Below are 22,825 nucleotides of genomic sequence, written 5' to 3'. Positions count from 1 at the left end.
AAGGAAGGAAGGAAGGAAGGAAGGAAGGAAGGAAGGAAGGAAGGAAGGAAGGAAGGAACAAACAAACGAACAAAGAAGGAAAGAAAGAAAACAGGAAAAAAATCGCCAAGTACAAGCAATCTTCCAGATTTATAGATTCATAGTATAGAATGTTTATCATGCACTGTAACAACTCATCATTGGCTCAACTTTTTCTTGGTTTTGCATTAGCCATACTGCTAGCCCACTTCAATCCCTTAAAGATTGATATCACTGGCCACTGTGCTCACTTACAGACCAGAGAACTGGAATACACCCTCTTTGTTTTTTTTCTGTTTGTTTGTTTGTTTTGGGGAGGGTTTGGCAATGGGAGTTAAGTGACTTGCCCAGGGTCATACAGCTAGTAAGTGTTATGTGTCTGATATTAGATTTGAACTCAGGTCCTCCTGACTCTGAGGCCGGTGCTCTATCCACTGCGCCACCTTGCTGCCCCATAGGCAGCTTTGTTTAAAAAGCTTTTTGTTAAAAGCTTTGTTAAAGCTCTTGGTTAAAAAAGAGCTCTTTGTTAAAAAAGAGAAACACCTCCATTGGAGCCAATTCTAAGCTGCACAGTCCATCTCCATGTAGTCAGTGTTTTCCCACATAAATCACAGGCAAGCCTGACTGGTGGTCCCTTTCTACCTCCTTTTCTGCACCCATCTTGCTCCTCTCCTCCACCAGCCCACATACACCCAGTTCTCTCATGCTGTCTTCTGGCTACCCAGAGTATCTCAGACAGGACTCTTATGTGAGGCCTAAACTCCCCTGAAGTGCTCCATATCCTCCATATCAGTCTAAGCTACTATTTTCTCTAATGTTATAAATTGGAAGAAAGTAAAATGATAAAATGAATTTTTACTGAACTCTTAAGTGGCTGGAAGTTCTACTCTTCCTGGGAGGATATTTGTATTTTAAAATAGAATCTCAAATTGACCTTTCTAAATAACTCCTCTGATGCTTGCCTACCTGTGTGACCTTGGCCTAGTTACTTACCCAGCCTTGGCTTTAGCTTCGTTATTTGTAAAAGGAGATGGTTGGACCAGACAGCCTCTCAAGCCTCTTCTCTTTCTAAAAAATCTATGATCCTTTGATTCTCCTGAGCAAAACAACAACAAAAAAAGGGAGTTGGATCTGAAGATATTTAAGGGCCTTTTTGAATTTTAAAATTCTAAGACAGATGCTCCAGTATTAGAACTTTGAATTTGAATAGGCAGCATTGATAAGCACCTGGATTTTAATCAAATGACCTCACCCTAAGGCTGCTCTACCCTGTTCTCTCTCACAGCCATTCATTCACTCCAGACAGCAACCAAGGTATCCTGGTGACAACAATACCATCTATTGGCCAGCCAGGGGATCTCTCTAAAATTTCTAAATGAATGGGTTAGATTAGATGATCTCTAAGGCCATCTATCTCTTAAGAAATATGTGCATGTATGTATGTATGTATGTATGCATGCACGCATATATACACGTATATATGTGTGTATGTAGATAGATAGCTGTATGTCCATTTTCAAAGAGGATCAATGACAGCATGGGAGTCTTGACTTGCTCATGAAATGGATTTACATGAGGCAGAGTTGCACAAAGTCATCAGCTTCACTGTCTCTTACAGAGTCATCAAAGTCCAGTGGCAAGTCAAAAGTCAGGAGAACTGACCTGGGATGCAGTAGATGACCTTGGTGTCTTTGATGTCTGACCAAACTCTAAACGCTCCACAGCACCAACTTCAGTTACCTTCATGGTTGTTGGAACAAACTGTTCTTATCAGCCCATTCCACAGGGGAAATATTCACACACTTGGGGTAAATACCTCCTGACTGACTGATAGGTTTGAGGCCTGTTGGTTACTCTCAACCTGGTTTAGCCTGTCTGCCAAGACAGAATAGCGGGGTGTGGCCGAAGAATAGATAGAATAGATACTTCTTCCCCTTACCCTTTCCAAGGGAGATGTTAATTCCTGCCAAGAGAGGAAGCAGGAAGTTGGTGCCAGAGGCCAGTATCCCTGCTCTCCTCAGAGAGATGGGGTATAAGGATAGTGTTATGTCTAACTGCTCACTTAAATATTGTTAGTCTATGCGGGGATATAATTTTTAGGTCAGAGCTAAACTCTTGATCACCATTTCCTAAAGGGGAAAAAGGGTTGCCCAAGTTTTATATCCCAGGCTTGACTCCCTTTCCACCAAATTCCAGTTCCGCAATAAATAGATCTCAAGTAGCAAAACACAAACAACCCTCCATTTCTCCAAGTTGATAGCAAAACAGAAATTAGAGAGGTTAAACATATGAGTGTGTATATATGTGTGTGTGTATATATATATATGTATACACACAGAGACTCTCTTTGTATATATGTATACGTATATATACCAGACAATACAGATTGAAGGAGCTCTCCCATTGGAGCAAGATATCTCAGCTGAACCAAGATAGAGAGAGAATCTCAGATTTCACCCAAAGAGAAATTCCCTGAAGTCTTTAGTGTAACAAGCTAAGAATAAGGACACAATCAACATTGTTCATGTTGGCTTCTTAACAGAATCTTTCTCCCTTCCTAGTTTTGAAGAGAAATTGGAATCTTATGCATCTTCTCTCCTAATGCTGGAAGCTAGAAGTGCCCAAAGAGACTAAAAAACCAGGATTGCTCTTCTCTTCCCTCTTGCCGAATCTGTCCCACTCCTCACGTAAGCACAAGGCATTGATCTCTACCCATGAGAAGAGCGTCCTACACAATGGGTTTTGGGACTCAGATTACACATGTATATATACACATAAATATATACATATGTACACGTACATACAGATACGTACTTACATGCACAAATGCATACACCCAGATGCTCTTTAATTCTTTTTCTCTGCCCCTTCCATCTTCCAAATCCTGACTCAAAAAAGATTTCTTTTCTTTTTCTTCCATTTGTTAGATCCACTCCTCTCAACACATACACACACACACACACACACACACACACACACATACATACACACACACACACACCCCTAACATAAATCAAGACTGATAAACAAGTGTAAAAAACAGAGCTATTGCTAAGGCTACATCTTTACCAAAGAAAGGAAACCCATAAATTCAGAAGGAAAATTTTGAAGAAAATTAGATGTGTCCTACCAGCCTTAAGAATGTTCAAAGTCTCCAAATATTTCCTTGTCATCCTCTAATTAAATCTGGTTTTCCTTTAGCACCACCATTGAAGATACATTTTTTAAAATCTCTTGCTCAATTTAATTATTTTTTCTGTCATGTATTAGTATTTAGTTAGACTGTATGCCTACTACATATGCAGCTTGATACTAAATGCTATAGAGAATAGAATGGTGCACAAGATGCAGTCATAGAATCATATCACAAACATTGCAGAGCTGGGAAGTCCCTTAGGATTCATCTAGTCCAACCCCTTCCTTTTACATATGAGGAAATTGAGGCCCAGAGAGATTCAGCAATTTTCTCAAGATTACACAAGCCAGTAGGGCTAATGAAACTGAGCCTGTCAACTCATTGGCATCTGTGACCTCTCCTACAAGCCCCATCGAATGGTCTGATCAGCTTTATCAGGAAGCACTGGGCCCAAGTCGTGAGGCAGATAGATAACTGTGTTGACTGTGACCCAGTCTGTTGGGTTATGGCCTGATCTATGTTGTTGTGACGACTGGGTTCTTCCCATTCTGTCACAAACAGATCCACTTGCCATCCCTTCAGGCAGGGGGCTCCTTCCTCCAATATGTTAATCTCAAAAGGACGGTTCACTCTGGTGGCTTTTCTTCAGTCTTCAATATTACATGTAAACTGATGCTCTTCTATCTCTCCTCTGGCCTTACATGGGTGTTCAGCCTTTCCATACTTTTATGGCTAATCTAGAAAAATAAAGATGACTAGTAAGACAGACAGACAGACAGACAGACAGAGAAATTATACCAGCAGTAACAGAACAGGGATTCAACAGGGATACTTTCAGCTGGAGAGATCAAGGAAGGCTTCATGGAGGAGGTGGTAACTGAGCTTAGTCTTAAAAGGAAGAGAAGGATTCTGGAAGCCAAAGACAAGAAGCTGAGGCATTCTAGACATGGGGAACAGTCTGCAGATGGAATTCATTGAACACAGTTCATTTTGGTGGGTGCTTAGAGTGTAAGAAGGTGAGAATTATGAAATAAGACTACAAATGGGTTGGAGCAGTATTGTAGTGGGTTTTAAATACCAGGCTGAATAATTTGCATTTTATCCTAGAAGCAATGGAGAGCCATTGAAGATTTTGAGTGGGTAAATAATATGGTCACAGCTTTGTCTTGGGAATATTAATTTGGTAGCAATGTGAAAGGTGAATTGGAAAGGAAAGAGACTAGAGGCATGGAAATCAACCAGGCAGTTGTTATAATAGTTAATCTACTGATAATAAGTTAATGTTCTTTTAGGTTCAAAGAAATAAACAAAAGGACTAGATGATTCATCTCTTGCACCTGTTTTACTTCCTAACATTTAGGAGCAAATGCTTATCTAAATGAGTAATTTTGTGTGTATGTAAATCAGTATCCGCAGTGAGAAAGAAAAAAAAAGGCCATACACAAAACTTACATATCTAAATTAGATTTATTGAAAAATATATCTTATAGATGATGGGGGTCTAGAAGGACTAATATTGGTAGATGCTACAAGTCTGTATCTTTCTGTGGGTCTCCACAAGTCGTTGGAGGGTGACTGCCTGAGATGTCAGATCAGTTGAGGAGAATGTAGCTACATGACATTCCTGTGTATGTGTCTTTGTAGAAGTTTGAAATGTATTAGGGGCAGCTAGGTGGTGCAGTGGATAGAGCACCAGCTCTGGAGTCAGGAAGACCTGAGTTCAAATTCAGCCTCAGACACTTGATCATTTCATACTTACTAGCTGTGTGACTCTGGGCGAGTGATTTAATGCCAACTGCCTCACAAAAAAAAAATGCACTACCTCGTATTGATTACTTCTTTTTACAAATTTGTTTTTAAATGTTTTTCTTTAATTTGTAAAATTCTGTACTTAACAAACAGTAAATGAAATAAACATTTCCTTACCTACTGTAGAACAGGAAAGGATTATATATGAAACAGTGAATCTCTGTTTTATAGACCTTGCTTTTCTTTTAAAGTATAGAATAAACTCGGCATGTAAATTTCATTGTTCTTATGTTTATAATTCCTTCTGGCCTTTTTCTGTTTTCTCATTTGAGAGAAAGGAGAGAACCCAAGCCCTATCTCTCCTCTCCTCTCCTCCCCACCATTCTCCCTCCAAAAGAAAAAAGAAAAAGAAACCCCTTGTAACAAATATGCATAGTCAAGCAAAACAAATTCCCACACTGGCCATGTTGAAAAATGTGTTCTCATTCTACATTGCTTCTGAATCCATCATCTCTCTATTAGGAGGCAGGTAGTATGCCTCATCACTAGTCCTTTGGAATCATGGTCATTATATTGATCAGGGTTCTCAAGTCTTTCAAACTTTTTTTTTCCTTTACATTGTTATAATATAAATTGTTCTCCTGGTTCTACTCATTTTACTCTGAATCAACTCATACAAGTCTTCCCAAGTTTCTCTGAAATTATCTCTTTTGTCATTTCATATACTACAATAATATTCCATTTAAGTTCATATACCATAATTTGTTCTGCCATTCTTTGATGAATAAGTACCCTCTTAGATTTCAGTTCTTTGCTCCCACAAAAAAAGAGCTACTATGAGTATTTTTGTACATATGGGTCCTTTCCCTTTTTCTTTGATCTCTTTGGGGCATAGGTGTACCAGTGATATGGCTGGACCCAATGGTATGCTCAGTTTAGTGACTTTGGTAATTCCAAAATGCTTTCCTGAATGGTTGGACTAATTCATCACCCTTCCTGACTATTTCTTAGAATCCCAAGCTTTTTTCAAAACTCAATCAAATACCATCTCAGGAAGAGGGGAGGAAAGGGAGAGAGAGAATGTGGAACTCAAAGTTTTAAGAAGTGAATGTTTAAAATTGTTTTTATATGTAATTTGGGGAGGGAATAAAATATTTTTTAAAAACTCAATCAAATGCCACCTTCTAAACAAAGCCTTTCCTTATCATCCTGTTAGAGCTTCTCACATCTAAAATTACCTTGTATGAATTGATATATACTTTGTATTAATTTTTATCAGTGGAAATGACATTAAACATGAGTCATTGCCATCTGTTTTGCCATGGTACCCTAAGGACTATGAGTTTTCCATCTGACAGCTAAAACTTTCTATATAGGTCTCCCCCATTAGAATGTGAACCCCTTAAGAGTAGGGCCTATCTTATTTTTCTATTTGTTTTCTCAGCCCTAGAACAGTGCTTTGCCCATAGCAATCACTTACTAAGTGCCTTATTTCTTCATTCATTCATTCATTCATTCACTCATTCAGTATACCTGTTGTTTACTCTGGTAGAATGTAAATTTCCTGACGGTCTGTTTTGCATTTGTCTTTGTACCCCCCGAACTCAGCAGAATGCTACTTGTATGTAATATGGGATGTTATAATCATAGATTTAGATCTGGAAGAATACTTAGAGGGCACCTAGTCCACTGCCCTCATTTTATATTAAGAGTAAACTGAGACCCATGCTGGTTCAACAATTTTCCCAAAGTCACACAGGTGGTAAGCACCAGAGACACGATTGGACCCTAAGTCTTCTGAACCAGTGCTCTTTCCACATTGGGTAATTTGGAAGCTTAATAAATGCTCATTAAATGAATCAATTAATGAATCAAATAAAAAAATGAATGAATGAATGAGCTTCCCTTTCTGGCCTAGCCTTTCCCTCAGTCTATATTGGTAAGCTTTGTAATACAGATAATAATGACAAAAATCAATGAATAATTTCCTCCCCCAAATCTCTTACGGAGGTCTTCTTTCCCAATCACTGTCCTCTTTAATATCTGGAGTTAAGAAAATTTGTGGTGTATTGCCCCCCTCACTACATTTTCTTGACTGCTGGTTTCTGCCAAAGCCTTAATGTTTGCTAACATAGCTTCTTGGTACAAATCTATCAAGTCCACTTATGCATGCATACACTATAAATTATACATAGACATGAGTGTTTTTCCTTCTATAAAACCATTCTTCTGATATTTTGATTACCTTATATAAACTGGGCAAACTGCCTTGCAGAATATAGATGAGAGTTTCATCTTGTAAAAATAATAGCTTTTTATATAGGAAAGCCCCTGAGATTTCAGCAAAAGGGTATTTTATTATGCCTAGTGCTGGGCACAATAAAAGGCAGTTACTTGGTTTATACCTCCTGTAAAGTCCTGGACAGGACAAAGACTCGGGGTCCAAATTGCCTCCAAATGCCAATTTCTTGCTATAAACAGTCCAAGATGTGTGCCCCAGACCAGGGCAAAAGGATGTATTTTGACATACAACTCTGATTCTGAACTACCCTATTAAAATGTTCCTGGGACCACATCATTACAGTACAGTTTCCCACCCGGGTTCTAGCCCCAGCTCTGTCTCTTAGCTGTGTGACTTTAGCCAAGTTACTCCATTTTTCTGGCCTCAGTTTTTTGAATGTTTGGAACTAGGTGACCTCTAAAATTCAATCCAGCTCCTAAATTCCATGATTCCATGTCATCATCATCATAGCTGTAAAGACAGTCCATCTCTTGAGCAATCTTCCCAGGCAGAATTTTTAACGTTGGATCCTACATATTCTTTGCCTGAATTCTGAGGAATCCAATTTCCTTTCAAAAAAAAAAAAAGGCAACTATATGCATCATTCTTAGCTCAGCTTTCTCCTCCTAATCAATCATGAATTCTAAAATGGCTTGCACACTACTTCCCAAAGTTCCCATCACACCTATTTCTGCAATCAGTTCTCTTAGTTAAAAATGGATAGAGGATAGCAATTTCCCTCATTGCTTGCCCTTGGAAAAATAAAATTATTCCAAGTCAAATATAAACATTTACCAGCTTTTAAAGGAAAAAGATTCATCACATGTTTGGATAATTGAAGTCTCCCACTACTATAATAACATTTCAATATGCTAAATTATGATATATTTCCCAATATCATTACCAATTTCTTTCTTCTGGCTATGTTGTTTGTAGTATATACTCCCATAACACTATCACTTTGTTTTTTCTCCCTAGACTGACATCCATCTAAATGTTCTCTGTCACATATGTCCTCCACTCTTAGTGTATTCCCTACAGGAATCTATCTTCTTAGTAAACAACATGCTTCCTTCAACCCTTGTATCTAATCTGTTCTTTCCAATAAGGCATATCCTTCCATTACTGTATTCTGATCATGAGTCATATATTATTAAATTTCAGTGGTACCTATGTAGTCAAAGTGATTTCCTTTTATAAGATCTATAGCATATTCTATTTATTACTCACAATTGTATATAAATATCATAGACCATGCATATAAATATTTTTCCTATTCTTGGAAATTGTTGTCTATGGATTATTTATCCTTTCTACTGATATTTCTCTTCCTATGGTATAGCTTTTGCTGTCATAACCACTTTAGTACATTTATGAGGGTACTTCCTCCCTCCTATTCCATTTTAAAATTTAAAGTCTTCTTGATTGTATCCATAAGTCTGTGGACAATATTTTCACCAGCCCTCCTTAGATAAATTTCATCTCTGGTCAGAAGTCTATCGGTCCTTTATTTCAAGCTTTGTTCTAGGAATCCAAATCCCATTCTTGGATACCATCTTCTTAGCCAGCTGTTCACTTTTCCATACTTTCCCATATTTTTGTAGCTCCTGACTTCACAATGATGAAAATAACACCTGTTCCTCTAAGGCTGGGGTTCACAACCTAGGGTTCATGACCTTGGTTTAAAATTATTTTTTCATAATTGTATCTCAAAATAATTGGTTTCCTTTGTAATCCTATTTTATTTTATGTATTTAAAATCATTACTCTGAGAAGGGGTCCCTAGGTTTCCCCAGACTGTCAAAGGGGTACAGCACACACCCAAAAAGGTTTAGAATCTCTGCTTTAAGGTCTCAATTTCTCAGTCAGGACTTAATTCTTAGCAATAGTAATAACAGTAGTTCCCATTTCTATGGTGCTTTGAGATTTGCAAAATGCTTTAATCACAAAAACCCTATAAATTAGGTAGAAGAAATGTTATTACTCTTATTTTTATAAATGAGGAAGCTGAGGTCCAAAGAAGTGATTGGATTAGGTCTGTCCATTTGTCCGAAACACCAAAACTAGGTACTGGTTGTTGTATCTCTCAAGTCTTAGGAGGCATCTTATACCAGATATATGCCCCAGGAAAATAGCATGCCTTGCAGTTATTCATGTTAGGTCAATATTTGGTCCCTTCAGTGTCCTTCAGCAAGGAGTCACGACAACCATGATGTGTTTTACAGAATCACAGAATCTCAGAGTTAAAAGGAACTTCAAAGAGCACAGCTCTCTGCAGATTTACCAGTGATTCTCTAATTGTCAAACCCAACGGGCCAATTTTTAACCTTCTTGACCTCTCTGCAGCCTTTGACACTGTTGTTCACCATCTTCTCCTTGAAATTCTCTTCTCTCTAGTGACACTGCTGTCTTACGATTCTCCTCCCACTGTCTGTCTATTCCTTCTCTGTCTCCTTTGTTGGAGCTTCATCTAGTTTGTGCCTGCTAACCATGAGCATCCTCCAAGGCTCTGTCCGGGGCTCTCTTCTCATCTCCTACTATACTATTTTGATTTCATCGGTTCCCATGGATTCAATTATCATCTCTATTCTGATGATTCTCAGACTTATTTATCTTTCCTTAATTTCTCTCGTGACTTCTAGTCTGGTATCTACAATCGCCTATTGGACATCTCAAACTGAAAGTCTCATAGACATCTTAAACTCAACACGTCCAAAACTGAACTCACTATCTTTCCCTTACCCCACCCCACCCCCAAGCCCTTCTCTTTTCCTTACTTCCCTATTACCATACAGGGCACCACCTAAGCATGATCCTTGGCTCGCCTCTCTTTCTTACCCTCTGTTTTCAATCATTTGCAAAGTCCTATCATTTTTACTTTTATAACATCTCCTATATACCCCATTCTCTCTTCTGCTACTGCCAGTATCTTGACACAGTCCCTCATTACCTTCCTTACACCTAGACTCTTGCAATCACTCGCTAGTTGGTCTCCCTGCCCCAAGTCTCTCCCCACTCCAGTCTGTCCTCTATTAAGGTGTCAAACTTATCTTTCTAAAGCATAGGTTTGACCATGTGACCCCACTCCCATTCACTTAATTTTAGCGCTTCTCTGTTAGCTCCAGGATCAAACATAAATTCCTCTGTTTGGCTTTTAAAATCCCTCATAACCTCTTCCCCTTACTTCCCCTTCCCCTTCCTCACCCCTCCCCCCCTTCCAGACTTTTTAAGCCTGACAATCCTCTACCACCACGTCTAGTCATCTAGTAATACTGGTCTACTTACTATTCCTTGTGTAAGATACTACATCTCCTAACATAGTGCACATACATTGACTGTCCTCCAATTCTGTTCCTCCTCATCTGTCTCCTGGCTTCCTTCCCAGGTAAAATTCCACCTTCTGCAAATGAACTTTCCTGATCTCCCTTAATGCTAAAGCCTTCTACCAATTTATCCTGATTACATTTTGTGTGTACATAATTGTTTGCACGTTGTCTCCCCCCATTAGACTATGAGCTCCTTGAGAGCAGAGACTATTTCCTGCCTTTCTTTGTATCCCCAGTACTTAGCATAATTTCTGTCACACGGTAGGGTCTTAATAAATGCTTTTTTTGTCTTGGCTAGTTCAGCTCATACGTGGAAAAAGAATTTTCTCTACAACATTCCCAACAAGGAGGTATCTAGGCTTTGCCTAAAGAGCTCCAATGACGGACAACCTACTACCTGCTTACTTTTGGATAACTCTAATTGTTTGGAAGTTTTTCTTCATATAAATCTTAAATTTACATCTTTTTGACTTCTATTCATGGTTCCTAGTTCTGCCCTTCAGCTCCAAGTAGATAAATCTAATGTGTCTTCCAGCTGCAAATATTTGAAGACTGCTTCCTCTACCCTTAAGACGAGTCTCTTCTGCCAGTTACACATCTATAGTTCTTTTAACTTATCATTGTATGGGATAAAAACAAGGCCCCTCACCACTTTGGTTGCCATCCTCTGGCTACTCTTCAATTTACACAATGTACTTCCTAAAATATGACAATAAAGCTGAGCACAAAACTGCAGATGTGGTCTGACTGAATACTTGTAAGTAAGGTGAATCTTAGTGTCTGTAAAGTGCATTTTTTATTATTCTTTCTTAGAGTCTTCTTTCCCAGGATCCATAGCCATAACAATCTCTACTTCCCAGGTGTTAGATATGAGTTCTCACAATGATGGATCAAAACAGTTTCTACTGCACAGTCGCAGTAGATATAGGGATGAAGTAATGTAAAATTGTGAGGCTATTGTTGGCAATGTGCCTTCTTTGTCTGCTGCCCTATAAAGCAAGTGGGCACTGGTCAGTGACTAGGGACCCCCTTAGGGGTGAATCTGCAGGCTGGAATGCTGTGTGTGCCTTAATCAACCTCCATTAAGGCTCGGGAGGGGGAATCTGTGTTCGCCTCAAACAGCCCCCACTGAGGCTTGAGGGGATTTAGGAGAGTGCACAAGTTGTGCTGGTCTCAATTGAACCCATCGAGACAAGGGGTAGTTGCCCTCCCTTCACACTGGCCGCTGCGAGAAGGGTTGTTAGGGAATGCTGCAGGAGTTGGTGCTTCTGTTATCAGCAAACTCCCTTTGAGAATACTAGACTAGAATAAAGTAAGCTTATTTAACCCCTTATTATGACTTCATTCCTGTCTTCCTGTCTGACTGGATTGAAAGTGAGCCTGCTAGTGAGAGAGGTGCTAGAAGCCGTTCTGTGTCAACTTCCTAAGAAATGGCGTAGTGGATGTGCTTACTTATCCAACAGTACTACTTGGGTCACTACTCCTCTGACCTCTCCCTAGTTACACTTGAGGATTTGCATCAGAACTATGAATGACAAAAAGGAGCTTCCTCTTCAGAAGGTCCAGTTCTACCACCTACAGGAAGATAAGCAACCTATTTTATAGCTCCAAAAAGTTTAGTGGGCCTTCTTCTCTTCTTATTTGTCTTATATTAGGACCTTCCAATCTCACAACACATATTAGTATTCTCTTAAGATTATTTTTCCTTTTTTGTCTTCTTCTTGAGGGTTTTCCTTCCTTTTCTTTTTAATTTATGGAATAAAACAAGCATTTCCATAACATAGTATAATAAAAAAGATGATTGTACATGAAACTGCAAATCTACTATGCATAACTTGCTATTCCTTTCAAATATACAAAATTATCATGTAAATTTATTTTTTTCCTTTTTTTCTGCCTTCTCTCCACAGTTACCATTAGACACAAATAGGTGTGTGTGTATATGTATGTGTGTGTATGTAAAATTATTCTATATATACTTCTATTTATCAATTCTTTCCCTGGATGCAGATAGCATTTTTCTTCATATGTTCTTTATAGTTAATTTGGGTATTTATAATAGACAAAATAACCTATTTGCTCAAATTTGTTCTTAAAACAATATTGCTATTACTATATACAATGTTCTCTTGGTTTTGCTCATTTTGCTCTTCATTATTTCATACAAGTCTTTCCCTGTTTTTCTAAGATCATTGAGCTCATCATTTCTTACAGCACAGTAGTATTCCATCACAATTATACACCACAACTTGTTTAGCCATTCCCCAATTGATAGTCATTCCTTCAGTTTCCAGTTTGCCACCACAAAGGGAGCTGCTATAAATATTTTAGAACATAAAGGTTCTTTTCCTTTGTCCCTAATCATCTTTGAAAATAGACCTAGTAGTGGTATTGCTAGGTCAAAGGGTATAGGTAGTTTAATAACTCTTTGGGCATGATTCCAGATTACTTTGCAAAATGGTTGGATCATTTTACAATTCCACAAACAATGAATTAGTGTTCTAATTTTTCCACATCCTCTCCAACATTTGTCACTTTCCCCTTCTATCATTTTAGCCAATCTGGTAGGTATAAAATGATATCTCAAGGTTGCTTTAATCTGCATTTCTCTAATCAATAATGATTTAGAACATTTTTATATGACTACAAACTGTTTTGATTTCTTCATTGGAAAACTGCCTGTTCATATCCCTTTATCATTTATCAATTGGGGAATGGCTTGTATTCTTAGAGATTTGACAAAGTTCTTTTTATTTTAGATATGAGACCTTTATCTGATAAATTGTCCATAAATTTCCATGCCCCCCCCCCCCAATTTTCTGCTTTCCTTCTGATCTTGGCTATATTTCTTTTGTTCATTCAAGGGACATTTCATTCTCCCTATACATCAGAGATACAGAGGCACCCCTCCTGCTAAAAAACAAAACAAAACATGCACATATAATTGTTACTTTACATTGGCAAAAACACAAACAAAGCACACTCTCTTCAGGTCATGAGAATATTTTCCTTGCCCTCTATACTTGTTGGAAAATCTTTAGTATCCTGTGGTTTTTGCCGATAATATTTGCCAAGTTCCCCAAGAGTGGAATTCCTTCCAATTCTCCATTTTCCTCCAAGAAAGGAAGAGAAAGAGAGAAAAAGGAGGAAGGAAGAATAAAAGGAAGAAAGGGAGGAAGGAAGGAAAGAAGGAATGAAGGAACAGAGGGAGGGAAGGAGAAATGGTAGAAATTTGAATCTGGTATCTTTTTGGCCACCTTAAATCTAATGCTAATGGACAGCAACTTTTCTGTACAACAAATGACAATGTTACTATTATAACACACATTCTCAGAAAGATACAGGGTTAACACTAACCTTATAGCTATTAACACCAAAGAAGTCCTGGGTATCACTAATCACCTTGTATACAAAGCAGCTGCAACTGCTGTTTGAACAAAACAGACAATAACTTTGTCCAGAACAGGAGGCTGTGCATGATTGGAATTAAGAGACGTTTATTGGCATTCTCGGTACAGATGTCTATGCTGCTCTTGAAGCAATTTTGTTTATCAGCCTGCAGAATATGCTTAGCACAGCTATCTTACGTTGCAGTCTGAAAGTGCATCTTGTAGAATGATAGTAATGCCATTTAAAGTTCAATTGGCTGTTATAAAATGCTTTTAACAACTAAAATTCAGTAATTACCATCATGGTAGCAACAATAATGATAAGTCATTATAATCATTGTCATTATTACTCCTAATAAAGTCAAGATAATTAGTAAATTCAGTGACTTTTCAGAGTATAGTACTTTTTTTCTTGCAGTTTCAAATCCTTCTATTCAATTGAACACATTTCTTAAATATCTACTGTATGCCCAACACTGTGCTAGGGACGGTGGAGAATACAAGAAAAGAAGAATGTAAACTCCTTGAGGGCAAGGAGAGTTTGGCTTTTGTCTTATATTCTCTGATAAAGCACTCTTCCTGATACATAATAACTTAAATGTTTATTGAATTAATGAATGAATGAATGAATGACACCATCCCTGCCCTCAGGGAACTTCCTGTCTTATTGGGGAGACCAGAGAAATGAAACAACTTGAAAAAAATTTGAAGACACTATGTACTCAAGAACCCAATAGGATATAATTTAGTGCTGCTGTGTGTGTTTATGTCTTAATAGAGTCAGAAAGTGAGATAATCCCATATCATATGAGTTAAAATTGAGACAATCCTATATTATATGAGTTAAAAAGCTAGAGAAACTTGTTTCTGTGCCTCCATTTACCTTGGACACTAACTGCTGAAGAGCCCTGTTACACAGTCTAAAAAATACAACCAAAGCTATCTTTGAAGCCTGACAATACTGCTTAGAGGAGGCAAGGGAGCCCAGTAGCCTACAGACAGATCACTAAAATCTGAAGCTTATACAAATGACATTTAAAAACATTTAAAACTTTAAAAAATTTAAAAGTTTAAAATTTAAAAACATCCAATATGGCTATTCCTTTTCACATGACTCTCAGATCCAACACATTTCCAGTGCTTATAACAACAGGACTGCCTCCTTGTCCCCACACCTCTCCAGCTGGAGCTGCACCTCCATCTACAGGCAAGACTTCAGAACAGATCTTAGGACTAATTTGGCCCAGGAAGATATAGGGATCCTTTAATTCAAAGATTTAGAATGGGAAGGAACTTCAGAGAACATCTGGTCTGACCCAGGTCCATACCTTCCACAATGTCCCCAATAGATGATTCTCTTCCATTTGAAGATTTCTAGTGATGGGAAGGTCACTACCCATCTTTCAAGGTATAAATCAATGCAGAAGGCAAGTTTTATATCAGGTCAACCATATTGAGGTCATAGGCTGACCTTACATCTCAATACCAGTATTTAGATTCTCTTATACTCAAGTCCTTGTGGTGGTATTTCAACCCATACCTCATGAGCTTTGTGGATGGTATCCTACCTTATTCTTTCAGGTCTTCTCAGGACTCAAACCACATCCCCTTTAGATGATACTCAGCTATCAGAAACAAACCTCCATCTGTTGATGTGGTAGTACGCCTGCTGCCCTGTTACCCAAAGGTGTTCAAGCAAAAGCTAGATAACCATTTGTCAGAGAAGATGTCAAAGGAACTCATCTTTCAGGTAAGGGTTAGAGAACATCACTAATTCACACTGTGACACTGGACAAGTCATTTTACCTCTCTGACCCTTTTTTTCAACAGTAAAAGTTGAGTTTGTTCCATCTCTAAAATCCCTTTCAGTTACATTCTGTGATTCTGTGGCATACAGTTATCAGAGAAGGCTTACTACACAAGGCAAGATTTAAACTGGATGTTGAAGGCTAGATTGAATTTGGAGAAGAGGAATGGAAAGGACATTTCTGGAAGAGGGAGCAATATGTGGAGGTGGGAATGAACCTGATGTGGTCGGAAATGGAGAAATTGGCTTTACAGAATTGGAACTTCTATGTTGGGGGATAAGGCTGGATAGCCATCTGGTGGCAGACACTAAAAGATCATATTATAAATGAGAAAAAATGAGCCTCACTTAAGTCTAACAGCAGCAATCAGGCATCTTAACACCTGGGCCTGGGAAAATTTGCCAACCCTCTGGTTTCCCATTTTACATAGTTAAGTGCACATCACACTTAATGGTTTTATTAACAGTGCTCAGTATAATCCTGCTGTCCAAGGACAAGATATCACATTGGGAATGGGACAGGAGGCTGATGCTCCATGTCACAGGTGTAGCTGCTGCCCATGGAGCCCACAAAATTTGGATGGGAGCCCCGAGATGGGACACTGAGAAGAGTCCTGGACTGGAAGCAAAGGACCTGGCCAGAGGTCACTGTGCGACCTCTGGTAAGTCACTTATCTTCTCTAGACGTCACTCAGTTCCCTCGGCTATAAAATAGGGCAGTTGAACAAGAGTGTCCCTAAAGTCCCTTCCTGCTATAAATCCAATAATCCTATCTGCAAAAAATTTCAAGCAAAACATCCAGACATTTCCAAGGTGAAAAGTAGGGGGTTTTACTACGTTTATTTGGCCAAGTACTTCTTAACCTTTTTCGAATATGAGTACTACTTTTTAGCATCAAGAAATTACATGACTTTTGTGAAATAGTGGTTATACTGTTGGTATCTGTTGACTGAGAAAATCCATGACAAAAAGTTAATATGAATTCAGTAATACTTTTTAATAAATTTGTATTTATTAATAATTATGGTATCTATATATATTTGAAAAAATGCAATGTGTGGATGAGACATTGTTTATTTCAAGTTACAGAAGATAAACTGAATACTAATGGATTCTCTTGTAAATTTGAGGATTGTTTTTAAAAAAGCAAAACAAAACTAAACAAAACAAAAAACAACAAAGAGTAGTCCCCAGGGGATGGCACCCCATAAGGGGAGAACCATTATGCTAGCATGTTTAAGGTACTCAATTAATATTGAAGCACCAACCTCCCATCCTCTAGGAGGGAGGTTCCAGTTAATTTACTGGTAAAGCTGTGAAGGAGAAAGTGGGCCTTGCCAGAACATACTACAAAATGAGAACAGGGTCAGGATTCATTCCTGAATTAAAAATGAGGAGAGCATGGCTGAGGTATCAGATTGTCTACTTTTTTGGATCAAATAGTATTCATTTGGTCTTCCTCCTGCCTGGCCCTTCCTTTGGGATACTGAAGGGATGCAGCCTTGCAATGCTTGGGCACCACCTAGATCTGCAGAAGAAATAATTTACTGCTGGTGGTGATGAGAAAAGCCTGTCACCTAAAATGATTTGCAAAGTATTCCATCAGAAGGCAGATAGAGTGAGGCCTGGATTTAAGGCAATTAAAAAAGCAACTAATCATTTCATGGCAAAAGTCACAAATCAGTATTGAGGACAAAGTCAGGAGCCAACTATGGGAGAGATTTATGGGCAGTACAGAGGCAGGGAATAAATAGTTTTGATCAAAAGGGCTTTATTAACAACGCAAGATAATTGGAGGACTCTTCATTGCCAATGAGAAAGAAGATGGCTAGAAACATGGAAATAGTCCCTGAAGTTCAAGCTCATGAAGAAACAGCTATCCCTTACCCTATAACCATAATTAAAGAGCAAAGAAAGGACATGATCCTTGTATCAGGGTCCTGAAAAAAAAAAAAAAAGGGAAATAGTCAAGTTTGTCTTTGGCACCTTCCCATCTCCAACACTTTTCATTGTCTTTCTTCTATCTCACCAGCAAAGTCTAGTGCACTAATGCTATCAGTTGCTCATGCCCCAAGGCTCTTCTGGGCTCTTACTTGGGTCTTGTCCAACCTTGTCTTCCCAGGAAGTGCCCTGTGCTTTCTGATCACTCTACCCTCCTCTCCAACAAGGCTAACTAGTTCCCTATTTCATTAACATAAGCACTGCTCTCTGCTAGATCTCACAATTTAAAATGATGAAAGAATCAACAATCAACAAGCATTTATTTAAGCAGCTATGATGTGCCAGTGCTAGGTACTGGAGACAAAAATATTTTTAAAAAAAAAAGAAATAATCTTTACTCTCAATGAGTTTATTTTTATTTGAGGGAGACAACATGTACACAAAAAAGTATATACAAAATAAATATATGCAGAATGATGCAAAATAAATGCAAGGTAGTTAAATGCCTGTTAGTTTTGGTAGAGAGGGCACTAGCAGCTGAGAGGAACAGGAAATACTTCATAAAAAAGGTGGTGCTTAAACTCCACCTTAAATGAAAAAAGGGATTCAAAGAGGTGGACCTGAAGAGGGGAGTGCATTTCACGTATAGGGAGGCACCCAGAGATAGGGTGCCATATGTGAGGAACAGATAGATGGCCAATTTGATTGTACAGTAGAGTGTGAGAAGGGGAGTAATGCTCAATGAGCCTGGAAAGATAGGTTGGAGCTAGCTTATGAAGGGTTAAACAGGGGGATTTATATTTTATCCTAGGGACAACAGGGAGTCGGTAGAGTTTATTGAGCAAGGGAGTTGCATGGTCAGATCTGTGTTTAAGGAGTATCTTTTTGGAACCTGTGTGGAGGATGGATTGGAGAAAGAGGGATTTAAAGCAGGGAGACCAATTAGGAGGTCATTGCAATAATCCAGAAGATAGGTGATGAATCCATGCTATGGTAGTCATAGCAGAGTGTCAACAAATAATGACAAACAAATAGAAAATAACTGAAAACAAGGTCTTGGTGTCACCAAAAAGAAACATGATCCTGAACAGCATGGGAAACCAGGTTACTTCATTCTGTTCCTAACTCATTTCTTTAACCTCTTAAAATAAATTACTTGCTCTCCCTTCCCTCCTTCAAAAAAGAAAAAAAAAAGATTTGCTCTCACTTTCCTTCTTACTACAAAATAGTAAAACTCACATTAAGGGTGTTTTCCATTGATCCATATTAAATTGCGGAACTCAAGCCCTGGAGATCTCTATGAGTGCCTGGGCATAGTGCTAGTGTTTCATTAGAGGAACAATTGGAGTCATCAAGTTGCTAGATCTTTAAAGGTGACACTTGCAAAAGGAAAGAATCAGCACCCTGGGGCAAGTGTTTCAAGACGGTAAAATACTCAAATTAGAAGAGAACATGAGTCCCACTTGATGGATACGAGAAATTTTATCAACTTATTTATGGGTTAACACATGTTAAAGTAGAAACAGATCATAAACTCTTAGCTGGGGTATAAAAATGGGATCACCAGTGATACACCTCCTTGTATTCCAGGCCGAGAATGACACACATGGAGATGCAGTTATTATTGCAAGCATAAGGGGAAGGTGCACATGTACATGGTTGCCAGTGGATTATCATGTTGTCTTCCATGAGGGAAAAAGTTGGAAGACAGAGCTCTCGCTGTCCACAAATGTAATGAATATTTTCTCTAGGCTTGTTATCTTAGTTAGGATACTACCTCATCTGCTGAGAGTTCGAGAGGGTTGGGTCATTTGAGGTATTGGGTCATCTTTATCTCATACCGTTAAGTTCATGCCCCTATTTCTTCACAATTTTAAAATTATTTACCTTTGTAGTCTTGAAATTTTGTTCCTCCAAATGAATTTCATTATAATTTTGTCTAGTTCCATAAAGTAATCCTTTAATTTGGTATGATCCTGAAACTATAAATTAGTATAGGTAGTATTGTCCTTTTCATTATATTGTCATGGCCTAAACATGAGCAATTAATTTCTCTCTTTTTGGAGTTTTTTTTTACAAGACGATCAGTGGATTCTATCTTTACTTTGCCTTATGGTTCTAATACCTCTGGTAATTTTAATTTATGATATCTTAAAATACAATATCCAGACTTCTTTTTTTGAAATCATGGTTTTCAGGAATCTAATGATTTTTAAATTATTTCTTCTGACCTTTTTTCCAGGTTAGTTGTTTTTGGCATCAGATATCTTATATTCTATCTTTTTCAATTCTTTGATTTTGTTCTAATATTTCTCACTGTGTCATGGAGTATTTAATTTCTGTTTGTCTATTCTATTTCTTTTTTTTTTTTTTTTTAGTTTTTAGGCAACTGGGGTTAAGTGAGTTGCCCAGGGTCACACAACTATTAAGTGTCAAGTGATGGTCTGAGGCCGGATTTGAACTCAGGTCCTCCTGACTTCAGGGCCAGTGCTCTACCCACTGCGCCACTTAGCTGCCCCTGTTCTATTCTATTTCTCATGAATTCTAGTAGTTGAGTAGGGTTAATCACCGTCTCTTCTCAGCTAGTTATTCTTATACTTTCTTCAAGAGCTTTTCTTGCTTTCTTTTTTATCTTATGCTTCATTGCTATTGGGTATTTATACAGTCCTTGTGGAAAATCCATTTTTTTCCTTTGAGTTTCTGCTTGCAGTTGTTACAGGGCTAGATTAGCAATAATTTTTAGTACTAGTTGGTACTTTATTTCATTTATTTATCTCTCCAGCTTGAGCTTGTGAAATGCAGCTTTGTGCCAGAGACAAGTTTTACCACTGCCTGTTTGGTCTCACTTTGGGTCCCTTAGATTCTTGCACTGATACCCACCTTCTAGGGTTCAAAATGCTGGATCTTTAGGGCCCTCTCTGTAATTCCAGGATTTACTGTCAGGGACCTTGGATCCCCTAAGGCTGGACTGTCCCCAACTGAGCACTGAGTGACCATGATTATCTGAGGTCTCTTCAGTTCCTAAGGACTTCCAATATCCCTAACCTGGGGCTTTTTAACCATTCTGAGGCTTTCTCATGGAATACTTCCACTCTTTTTGCCTCTAGACACAAAGCCTTGAAAGCTATCTATGCCTCATCTCTAGTTGAGCTGGCACTGGCTTTGCTGGTGGACTTTCTCATAACCCTTTGGCTTCAGGCTGACATTTTGTGCCATTCTGGGATAAAGATGTCATTTAATCTAATTTCTACTGGATTTCTTGATTATTGTGTGTTCTGCTGTGAACTTCAGACATTTTTTGGAGTAGGTATGTGAGATCAGGATAGGATGTGCCCTATTTCAGCAGCCACCATGTCCAAATGACTGTGCATGTTTTGATAACTGTACTCTCAGATTTCTTTTTAATGTTCTACGGTAATTTAGTGTATTGTTTCTTTTTCTAGCCTGAGGGATTTGGTTGGTAACCTACATAAAGACTTTATAGGTTTGATGTTCTACTACTTTACTAAAGTTATTGTTTCTATTAATTTTTAGTTGAAATTCTAGGTACTTCATCATATCACCTATTGAAAGCATTAATTGTTTCCTCTTTGTGTTTACTCTCTCAATTTCTTTTTCTTGTCTTATTGCAAGTATTTCTAGAAGTATATAAAATAATAATGGTTATAATGGAAATGCTTGCTTTACCACTGATCTTATTGGAATTCCTTCTAGTGTTTCTCTATTATAGATGTTATTATATATATAGATATATTTGTTCTTGGTTTTAGATATGTTCAAAAAAATATCAAAGAAAGGTGTATTTATTTGTATGCTTTATTAGGGGTGCTTTATTTTGTCAAAAATTTCTCTGCATCTATTGATCCAATCATGTATTTTAACTGATTTTGTTATTAAGGTAGTCTAGTATAGTCCATTTTTACAATTTTACTATTTTTACTACTTTTTATACTTTTTTACACTTTTGCTACTTTTACTAATTTTATAGTTTTTATAGTCTATTATTTATAGTCTATTAATTTAGTCTATTGTTTTCCTAATATTGGACTGAGGCAGCTAGGTAGGGAAGTGGATAGAGTACCAGGTTTAGAATCTGGAAGTCTGGAGTTCAAATCCAACCTAAGACACTTACTAGCTATGTGACCCTGGGCAAATAATTTACTCCCATTTGCCTCAGTTTCCTCATCTATAAAATGAACTGGAAAAGAAAATGGCAAACCCCTCCAGTGTCTTTGCCAAGAAAACCCCAAACATGCTCATGAAGAGTCAGACATGACTGAAATGACTGAAAAGCAACAACAATATTGAACCATTCTAGCATTCTTCTATAAATCCTATCTGGTAATAATGCATTATCCTGCTAATATATTGCTGCAGCTTCTTTGCTAATATTCTACTAAATACATTTAAATCAATATTCATGAGTGGTGTGAGTCTATGGTTTTCTTTCTCTTTCCCTGGTTTATGTAGAAAGACCCTAATTATATTATGGAAGGAGTTTGGTGGGAGCCAATATTTTCCCATTTTTGCAAACAGTTTACGTAATCTTTGAATTAATTTTTCTCTGAAAATTTGATAGAACTCATTTATAAATCTTTTTAGTCCTTCGAGTTTACTTTATTTTCCTTTGGGAGTTCATGTATTTTGAATTTTGTTTTCTGAAATTAGGTTATTTAAATTCCAACTTGTTCTATTAACCTGCATATTTTATGTTTTTGTGAATATTCATTCACTTGATATAAGTAATTAGTTTTGTTGGCATATAATCAGGCAAAATTGTTTATAATAATTTCCTTTACTTTCTTTCATTTGTTGTGAATTCTCATTTTTCATTTGTGATACTGGCTATTTGCTTGTCTGCTCTTTTTTTTTTTAAATCACATTAACTAATGGATTATTTATTTTGTTAGTTTTTAAAAAGCTCTTTGTTTCATTTTTCAAAAAACTGAATGAGTTTTTTTTATTTATCAAATAATTAAATGGGATGTAATGGGGGTGGGAGGATTCAGAAAGGTTTCATGTAGAAGAACCAATACAGGGATTCTAAGAGTCAGAGTTGGAAAGGTTTACTTTCCAGGCATGAGAGATAGTCTATGCACAGAGGGAAAATGGAGTACTCTCTGTGAGGAACAATAAAAAGCACAGTTTAGCTTTTCCATGAACCTAATAAAGAACAAA

The 22,825-nt window shown here is 37.7% G+C and overlaps 1 protein-coding gene across 1 annotated transcript in view; it reads left to right on the top strand.

Annotated features, from left to right (window-relative positions):
* CFAP53 (cilia and flagella associated protein 53) overlaps positions 1-11,148 on the top strand; it is a 53,239-nt gene extending 42,091 nt beyond the window's left edge. The window contains exon 9 of the mRNA XM_027869074.1: positions 10,809-11,148. The gene's annotated coding sequence lies outside the window, so the exon portion shown is untranslated. The remainder of the gene's footprint in view (positions 1-10,808) is intronic.
* Positions 11,149-22,825: the final 11,677 nt, after the last annotated feature.

Source organism: Vombatus ursinus, unplaced genomic scaffold (assembly GCF_900497805.2).
Source record: "Vombatus ursinus unplaced genomic scaffold, bare-nosed wombat genome assembly UNPS02014791.1, whole genome shotgun sequence".
Taxonomy (NCBI): domain Eukaryota; kingdom Metazoa; phylum Chordata; class Mammalia; order Diprotodontia; family Vombatidae; genus Vombatus; species Vombatus ursinus.
This window is presented reverse-complemented; position numbering and strand designations above follow the sequence as displayed.